The sequence below is a fragment of the Chiloscyllium punctatum genome, chromosome 8 (genome assembly GCF_047496795.1).
Source record: "Chiloscyllium punctatum isolate Juve2018m chromosome 8, sChiPun1.3, whole genome shotgun sequence".
Lineage (NCBI taxonomy): Eukaryota > Metazoa > Chordata > Chondrichthyes > Orectolobiformes > Hemiscylliidae > Chiloscyllium > Chiloscyllium punctatum.
Window position 1 is genome coordinate 91,220,783 of NC_092746.1, and position 10,149 is coordinate 91,230,931.

General features: G+C 44.3%; 1 long non-coding RNA gene across 1 annotated transcript; it reads left to right on the forward strand.

The window, feature by feature from the left end:
* Window positions 1-207: 207 nt before the first annotated feature.
* On the forward strand, window positions 208-9,944 carry LOC140480748 (uncharacterized). The gene is made up of 3 exons (XR_011961392.1): window positions 208-303; window positions 395-525; window positions 7,374-9,944. It is a non-coding gene; the product is annotated as an uncharacterized lncRNA (long non-coding RNA).
* Window positions 9,945-10,149: the final 205 nt, after the last annotated feature.

Genomic DNA, 10,149 nt, shown 5'->3' on the forward strand with positions numbered 1-10,149 from the left:
CACACACACACACACACACACACACACACACACTCTCTCTTTCTCTCTCTCCCTCTACCCTTCACCCTCACATGTACACAAATATACACACAGACACACACAGACACAGACACACACATATACACACACACACACACGCACATATATAAGTCCAAGGGGTGAAATTTCATTTGCAGAATTGTAGTTGCAGATACATTGTATTTTGTTCAAAAACCATACAATCTGTAGGCAGTTGATATTTTTTATAATCCATGTGAGATTTTACAAATTCCAAATTTGGAAACAAAACCAGTCTGATTCAAGGTTGGAATACATGCAGACTCTAACTTCACACCTTTAATGCATTGTATGAGCTGAGATGTTACCTATTTTTATTTCTTTCTCTTTTTTTCAGCGGCGGTTGGAGTGGGAGGAGCGACAGCAAGGATCAGAGGCTTGCCAGGAAGTACATTTTAAAAGATATAAAGGTTTACCTTATATAAAGGCGGAGCTCCCTCTGAGCAGGAGCAGGCAAGGGACTGCTGGGTAAGTGAGGCTTTATATAGGTGGTTTCTTTAGCCAAAACACTACTCGGTTAGTAACTCCCACCCATCCTCCTCCTCTAACCAAAGAAAAGACTTTGTGCACCAGATTGGTAAGGTGACTAGTTTCTTTTTTTTAAGTGTTTCAGTAGTCTCATTGTGAATTTAAAGTAATGTGAATGGAGGTTAGGGCAATTGAATGTTCTTCCTACAGAATGTGGCAGGTAAGGGTCACCACTAGTGTCCCTGCTGACTACATCTGTGGGAAGTGCACCCAACTCCAGCTCCTTGAAAACTGAGTTAGGGAACTGGAACTGGAGCTAGATGAACTTCAGATCATTTGGAGGCGGAGGAAGTTATTGAGAGGAGTTACAGGGAGGTAGTCACACCTCAGGTAAAAGAAAAAGGTAGATGGGTTACCATCACGGGACAGAAAGGGAACCGGCAGGCAGTGCAGGGATCCCCAGTCACTGTTCCCCTCAACAACAAGTAAACCATTTTGGATACTGTTGGGAGGGGGGGTGACTTACCAGGGGTAAGCAATGGGGAACAGGTCTCTGGCAAAGAGTCTGTCCCTGTTGCTCAGAAGGGAAGGGGGAAGAGGAGCAGAGCATGTCATTCGGGACTCCATTGTTAGAAGGACAGATAAGAGGTTCTGTGGAAACAACAGAGACTCACAGTTTGTATGTTGACTCCCAGGTGCCAGGGTTCACGATGTCTCTGATCGTGTTTTTGTGATCCTTGAGGGGGAGGAGGTCCACATAGGGACCAACGATATAGATAGGACAAGAGATGGGGATTTAAAGCAGAAATTTAGGGAGCTAGGTTGGAAGCTTACAACTAGAGGTCCCACTGTTGGGAGTTTTCCATAGGCCTCCAAATAGTTCCAGAGATGTAGAGGATGGGATAGCAAAGATGAATCTCAATAGGAGTGAGAGTGACAGGATAGTTGTTATGAGGGCTTTCCAAATATTGACTGGGAATATGAAATGTGCAGGATGGTTTCCTGACACAGTATGCAGACAGACCAACAAGAGGTGATCCCATATTGGATTTGGTACTGAGTAATGAACCCAGCCAAGTGTTAGATGTGGAGGTAGGTGAGCACTTTGGTGATAGTGACCACAATTCGGTTATGTTTACTTTAGCCATGGAAAGGGATAGGTACATACCACAGGGCAAGAGTTATAGCTGGGAGAAATGTAATTCTGATGTGATTAGGCAAGATTTAGGATGCATAAGATGGGGAAGGAAACTGCAGGGGATGGGCACAATTGAAATGTAGACCTTACTCAAGGAACAGCTACTGCGGGTCCTTGATAAGTATGTACCAGTCAGTCAGGGAGGAAATGGTCGAGCAAGAGAGCTGTGGTTTACTAAGGAAGTTGAATCTCTTGTCAAGAGGAAGAAGGAGGCTTATGTTAGGGTGCTTGCGAGTTACAAGTTAGCCAGGAAAAACCTAAAGAGAGAGCTAAGAAGAGCCAGGAGGGGACATGAGAAGTCATTGGCGAATAGGATCAAGGAAAACCCTAAGGCTTTCTGTAGCTATATCAGGAATAAAAGAATGACTGGAGTAAGATTACGGCCAATCAAGCATAGTAGTGGGACGTTGTGCGTGGAGTCAGAGGAGATTGGGGAAATGCTAAATGAATATTTTCTGTCAGTATACATACTGGAAAAAGATAATGTGGTCGAGGAGAATACTGTGATACAGACTACTAGACCAGATGGGATTGAGGTGCATATGGAGGAAGTGTTAGCAATTCTGGCAAGTGTAAAAATAGGTAAGTCCTCTGGGCCAGATGGAACTTATCCTAGCATTCTCTGGGAAGCTAGGGAGGAGATTGCCGAGCCTTTGGCTTTGATCTTTATGTCATCATTGTCTACAGGAATAGTGCCAGAAGACTGGAGGGTAGCAAATGTTGTTCCCTTGTTCAAGAAGGTGAGTAGAGACATCTCTGGTAATTATAGGCCTGTGAACCTTATTTTGGTTGTGGGTAAAATGTTGGAAAGGGTAATGAGAGATAGGATTTATAATCATCAAGAAATGAATAAGTTGATTAGGGATCATCAAAACTGTTTTGTGAAGGGTGGATCGTGTCTCACAAACTTTATTGAGTTTTTTGAAAAGGTGGCCAAACAGGTGGATGAGGGCAAAGCAGTTGATGTGCTGTATAAGGATTTCAGTAAGGTGTGTGATAAGGTTCCCCAAGGTAGGATATTGCACAAAATACAGAGGCATGGGACTGAGTGTGATTTAGTGATTTGGATCAGAAGTTGGCTAGCTGAAAGAAGATAGAGGATGCTGGTTGATGGGAAATATTCATTCTAGAGTTCAATGTAGCGGAGGAAGAGGTGGGGGCTGTGCTGGTGTAGCTATGGAAGATGGACTGTTCTATGTAGCCAACAAAGAGACAGGCATAGCTGGGGCCCATATGGGTGCCCATGGCTACCTCTTTCGTCTGGAGAAAATGGGAGGATTCGAAGGAGAATTTGTTAAGGGTGAGGACCAGTTCAGCCGGACGAATGAGATTGTCAGTGGAAGGATACTGTTGGGAATGTTGGGAAAGGAAGAAACGGAGGGCTTGGAGGCCCTGGTCATGATAGATGGAGGTGTAGAGGGATTGGGTATCCATGGTGAAGATGAGGTGTTGGGGGCCGGGGAAACAAAAGTCTTGGAGGAGGTGGAGGGCGTGGGTGGTGTCTCGAACGTATGTGGGGAGTTCCTGGACTACGGGGGTTAGGACAGTGTCGAGGTAGGTAGAGATGAGTTCAGGGGGACAGGAGCATGCTGAGACAATGGGTTGGCCAGGGTGGTCAGGCTTGTGGATCTTGGGAAGGAGGTAGAACCGGGCAGTGCGGGGTTCCCAGACTATGAGGTTGGCAGCTGCGGGTGGGGGATCTCCTGAGGTGATGAGGTTCTGTATGGTCTGGGAGATAATGGCTTGGTGATGGGGTGGGTGGGGTCATGGTCAAGGGGGCAGTAGGAAGAAGCGTCTTTGAGTTGGCGCCTGGCGTCAGCAGTTCTCCTTCGAATCCTCCCACTTCCTCCAGACCAAAGGGGTAGCCATGGGCACCAGTTTGGGCCCCAGCTATGCCTGTCTCTTTGTTGGCTACGTAGAACAGTCCATCTTCCGTAGTTACACCGGCACCACCCCCCACCTCTTCCTCCGCTACATTGGTGACTGCCTTGGCGCCATCTTGTGCTCCCACGAGGAGATTGAGCAATTCATCAACCACCAACACATTCCACCCTGACCTTAAATTCACCTGGACCATCTCTGACACCTCCCTCCCCTTCCTGGACCTCTCAATCTCCATTAATGATGACCGACTTGACACTGACATTTTTCACAAACTCACCAACTCCCTCAGCTCCCTGGATTACACCTCTTCCCAACCTATCTCCTGCAAAAATGCCATCCTGTATTCCTAATTCCTGCACTTCCGCCATATCTGCTCCCAGGAGGACCAGTTCCACCACAGGACACACCAGATAGCCTCCTTCTTTAGAGACCGCAATTTCCCTTCCCACATGGTTAAAGATGCCCTCCAACGCATCTTGTCCACATCCCGCACCTCCGCCCTCAGACACCACCCCTCCAACCGTAACAAGGACAGAACGCCCCTGGTGCTCACCTTCCACCCTACCAACCTTCGCATAAACCGCATCATCCGCCGATATTTCTGCCACCTCCAAAGGGACCCCACCACCAGGGATATATTTCCCTCCCCACCCCTTTTCGCTTTCCGCAAAGATCATTCCCTCCATGACTACCTGGTCAGGTCCACGCCCCCCTACAACCCACCCTCCTTTCCTGGCATCCTCCCCTGTCACCGCAGGAATTGCAAAACCTGCGCCCACACCTCCCCCATCACCACCATCCAAGGCCCTAAAGGAACCTTCCACATCCATCAAAGTTTCACCTGCACATCCACCAATATCATTTATTGTGTCCGTTGCTCCCGATGCGGTCTCCTCTACATTGGGGCGACTGGACGCCTCCTCGCAGAGTGCTTTAGGGAACATTTCTGGGCCACCCGCACCATTCAACCCCACCGCCCCGTGGCCCAACATTTCAACTCCCCCTCCCACTCTGCCAAGGACATGGAGATCCTGGGCCTCCTTCACCGCCGCTCCCTCACCACCCGACGCCTGGAGGAAGAACGTCTCATCTTCCGCCTCGGAACACTTCAACCCCAGGGCATCAATGTGGACTGCACGAGTTTCATCATTTCCCCTCGCCCCACCTCACCCCAGTTCCAACCTTCCAGCTCAGCACCGTCCCCATGATCTGTCCTATCTTCCTTCCCACCTATCTGCTCCACCCACCCCTCTGACCTATCATCTTCATCCCCACCCCCATTCACCCATTGTACTCTTTGCTACCTTCGTCCTAGCCCCACCCTCCTTCATTTATCTCTCCACCTTGAAGGCTCCCTGCCTCCATTCCCGATGAAGGGCTTTTGCCCGAAACGTCGATTTTGCTGCTCCTTGGATGCTGCCTGACCTGCTGTGCTTTTCCAGTATGACTCTGATCCAGACTCGGGTTTCCAGCATCTGCAGTCCTTGTTTTTTCCCAGGGAGATCTCGGTGTCCAGGTACATAGATTTCTGAAAGTTGCCACCCAGGTTGATAGAGTTGTTAAGAAGGCATATGGTGTGTTAGCTTTTATTGGTGGAGGGATTGAATTTCAGAACCGTGAGATCATGCTGCAGCCGTGCAAAGCTCTGGTGCGGTCGTATTTGGATTATTGCGTACAGTTCTGGTCAGTGCATTATAGGAAGAATCTGGAAAATTTGGAAAGCATTCAGAGTGGATTTAATGGGATGTTGCCTGCTATGGAGGGAAGGGCTTATGAGGAAAGGCTGAGGGACTTGAGGTTGTTTTCATTAGTGAGAAGAAGGTTGAGAGGTGGATTAATTGAGACATACAAGATAATCAGAAGGTTATATAGGGTGGACAGTGAAAGCCTTTTTCCCCGAATGGTGATGCCTAGCAAAAGGGTACATAGCTTTAAATTGAGGGGGGATAGATATAGGTCAGATGTCCGAAGTAGCTTCCTTACTCAGAGTAGTAGGAGCGTGGAACGCACTGCCTGCAACAGTAGTAGACTCGCCAACTTTAAGGGCATTTAAATGGATACTGGATGGGCATATCGACGAGAATGGAATACTGTAGGTTTGATGAGCTTCAGATTGGCTTCACAGGTCAGTGCTACATCGAGGGCCAACGGGCCTATACTGTGCTGTAATGTCCTATGTTCTATGTTCTATAAAACCTTAAGCTACCTTGGGAATGTGACATGAAAGAAGTTCTCGGATTTACATATTAATGATTTGAAACCTGCAACCCGTTCTAAAAGATGGAAGACTTAACAGCAATCTAGGTTTGTTCATTTTATTGCATCAGTGTATGACACTATGATCTTTTGCTATACATTCTGTGTCCTATTATCCTGCTCCACCTGATGAAGAAACAGCGCACCAAAAGCTTGTACTTCCATGTAAACCTGTTGGACTATAACCTGGTGATGTGTGATTTTTAACTTTGTCCACCCCAGTCTAACACCAACACCGCCACATCACATTTCAGATGTTAGCAGATTCGAGAGATTGGAAGTCTCAGCAAAGATGGAGGATAGGCCATTTGCTCTGGGTCTTTAAAATGATGTGTCAATTTTATATCATGAATGTGGAGGGTTGTTTTAATGTGTGGGTGAGTCCAGAACAAGCGTGTTTTAAATTTTAGACAATCATCAAAATACCGTTAAAAGAAGGAATTTCTTTGGACAGAATGACAAAAATATGCCACATTGTGGAGCAATGTAAGTAACTGATTCACTTAACAGGAGCTTTGATGTAGGCACAGGGGAGAAGGAAGGTGAGGGATATGAGGCCAGGATGAGGAGGATAATTAAGAAGTCAGAGAAAATTCATGTGGAATTTTAACACCATGGCAGGATCCAGTTCAGTCTGTTTCTATGCTGCTATGTTCTGTGTAGTTCTGTGACAGCAAATGATTGTGATTACCTGCTGGACAGTGCCATCTGCTGACCCTGCAATTGAATTACACCAGGTGATCATGTTAATGTAACTAAGGTTGCTAAAAGTCAAAGGGTTGGATTTTGTAGAGTGAGGGAGTTCAGTTGGAGACTAACCGCAACTACAAGCTGTTGGTTGTGACGATCTTAGTTCTGAGGAAGGGTCACTGAACCCAAAAAATTACTCCGATTTCTCTTCACAGATGCTGCCAGACCTGCTGAGCTTTTCCAGCAACTTCTGTTTTTGTTTATGATTTACAGTGTCTGCAGTTCTTTTGGTTTTTATGGAAACAGACCCTTTGGTCCAACCAGTCAACATCAATCACATTCCCAAATTAAGCTCGTCCCACTTGCCTATGTTTGGCCCATATCCCTCCAAACCTTTCCTTATTCCTGTACATTCCAAATCCCTCAGGTCTTATATTCCCATTCCTACTTCACTGTTAGAAACCTCTTAAAAATAGCACCAAGTGCATCCAGGTTCTTGATGACAATGTGATTAATAACATTTGATAAACAACAGAATTGGCCTTAAAAATAATTTCATAATTTTGGATTGCTGTTAATTTACTAATTAGTGGATTTAAAAAAATATTTAAACAATTGTCTTTAAAAGATAGAGAAGTTGGAATAGATTCAATAGGCTTCTCCTGTTCTTATTTCTTATGTTCTTCCTTCTTTAAGACTCATTAAAACATACTTTTTTGACCAAGCTTCTGGTAATCTGACACAGCATGTGGGGTTGTTTTTTTTATAAATGCAAGTCTCTCTTTATTTTTTCTCAACAATACAATATTTTAATTTGCAGCAGATCATCAAGATGTCTATAGCTGGACTACTCTCTACACAATGGAAACTGTTTGGATTGTTGTATGGACACCTAACATCTCGCACATTGACAGATGATATATCCTGTTCATGAAGGTGTAGAATGTCAACATTGGACAACAGAAACTCAGTAAAGGCCAACTTTAATCAGAATACAATCCTTAATGGAAATTCAAACTGCAGAGCTGATTATTAGTGAGTCTGCAGCTGATGAAGCGTCCTGCTTTATAATGCTACAGTGAAGCATCTTGGGATATTTTATTATGTTCAAGGTGCTACGTTGTTGTTGAAAGAAGTGAAATTCTTGCCTGTGCATTCACTAAGCTGATGTTTGTCCAATGCCCACCTCTGTGGATGGAGGGTCCAGGGCAATGCCATCCATGGACCTTACCCAGGATTTTCATTAGTCTGAACCGAGACTACAGCTTGTCAAATGGATGCCTTGTCTGAATATTTGAGCTTTTAATGTTTATTTTAAATTCATTCAAAACTTTTCGTAACTAGAATAATGGTGTCTCTGATAAAAGTTTCTCTCTTGCTGCTGTTTCAACCATGCCTCCTCTCATGTTTCTGCCAGATGGACAAGGTCAGACTGACAGGATCCCTGTGGGGTCAAGTTTTCAGTTTAGGCATTTCTCAGCCCTGATTATTTGGTCTTGTACCAGCGAGTGGTTAAATTTAACTATAATAAGTTCAACCATTTTAAAAGCAAAAACAATGCAGCTGTCAAAAAAGAGCAGCAAAGCTGGAGAATGCTGAAGGGAGGTGGAGGAGGTGTACTGAGGATTCAGCACAAATGATACCAGGGTTGAAAGGGTTAAGGACGGGCAGAGTAGACCAGGGTTGTACACCTTCAAATGAAGTAAGATTAAGGTAAGATCCAATTGAAGTCTTTAAGATGATTAAAGGATTTAATAGGGTGGTCAGACAGAAACTATTTCCTGTGGTGGGGGAGTCATGAACAAGAAGACATAATCTTAAAATGAGAGATAAGCTGTTTATTGGTGATGTCAGGAAGCAGTTCATGTGAAGGGTAGTGTAAATCTGGAACTGTCTCTCCAAAAGAAAAAGCTGCTGGGCTGGCCAAGCAATCATTTCAGGTTTTGAAGAGAGGAGATAGAGGGAGTTTCTAAGCCCGTGGAAGGCAGAGGGAATGACTGTGCAAAAGTGGACAGCAGGAAATATAATTCACCAAAGATTTCATATTGCCAAAACTAAAGAGAGTCGTAATGGTTATAAATAAAATGACAGAGGTGTTGTCCAAATGAAGGATGAATGGCCACATGGTAACCATCTCAACACAACTTGAAGGGATAAAGAAATAAGCTAACAGAAAAACCCAAAGAAAATGGAACACAATGGAGATGGAGCTTCTGATCTAAAGTTGTTGCCCTCAATATTGAGTCTAGATCTTTGTACAGGGTGGAGTTAAGACACACTTTTATTGGAAAACTGAAGCAGGCTGTGGACAGAAAGCTCAGTGTAGGACCAAGATCCAGAATTAAAATGATAAGAGACAGTTGGTACAAGTTTATCCTACCCTACTCTATCACAGATCTACCCTTTATTTCTTCCAATCTCTTTCCTCCCTACCATTAGCTTAAAACTCTCCCTTTTAAAATCTTTTTATAATTCTGATGAAAGGACATTGACTATAAAATGTTAACTTTGTTTCTCTCCACAGATGCTGCCTGACCTGCAGTATATTTCCGACAGCTTTTTTTCATTTTTGTTTCAGATTGCCAGCATCCTTATATTGTATTATTGGATCAGAGTTTTGAAATTTTGTTCAACCAGGTCACAGAGGGCTGTTGAATCAAGATGGGGTTGTGGGCTTACAATAACAATCATCGAGTCATTTATAGCACCGAAACAAAGCTATTCCCCATCAGGTCCATACTATCAGCTTGTGGAGCAAACCAGTCAGTGACCTATTTTGTTCCTGCAAACCTGCAAGCTTATTTTCTTCCACTGTGCATTCTGATTACCTTTTGAAATCATTGGTTACTTCTGCAGCCACGTTATCAAAGGAAGCAAGTTCAGACTGCACAAAAATATTCTCCACATGATGATGCTGCTCCTTTAACAGGGTAATATTGTCCTTGTTTTTTTTTCAGAGGGGCCATAAACCCAGAGACTCCAAAAGATCTTGGTTTGAAGGGTTTTAGAGCTAACAGATACTGCCTTATAGCTAACAGATACTGCCTTATGCAGAAGGCTCTCAAGTTTAAATAAAAACACTGATATAATGAAAGGGTGGCCAGTTCTTCCAGTTCAGCATTATTGTGGTTTGCTTTGGTTTTAGCAAGCAGTCAGTTCAGGGCTGCAGAACTGTGAAGCTGCTGACCCCAAAGAAGCAAGTCCAGGCTGATCCTCCTCTCTCTCTGACATCTCTCCTGTAAGACCCTGTGTTTGATTTATTTTGTGCCAAATGGTGTTAATGGGGATCATTGCAAGTATTTGGAACAGCATCATTAAGTTGGGATCGTCTGTTGGATAATCAAATAGGTTAATTATTCTGTATTCTGTTGTCTTTTGTTTGTAATCTTTTGTTTCATTCGGTAATCTTGCAATTAAATTCTGTTTTGTTTAAAACTACGTGGTTGGGCCAGCTGCATCACTCCTAGAATATCCACTGTACACCTGCTTAAAACAACTGGCAATGTTAGGGTCCGGGCTACTTTCTTGAAATATTTTGAGGGGGTCTGGCCTGACCTAAAACAGATTGGGAGCTCTTTGCAGGATTTGTTCTATAG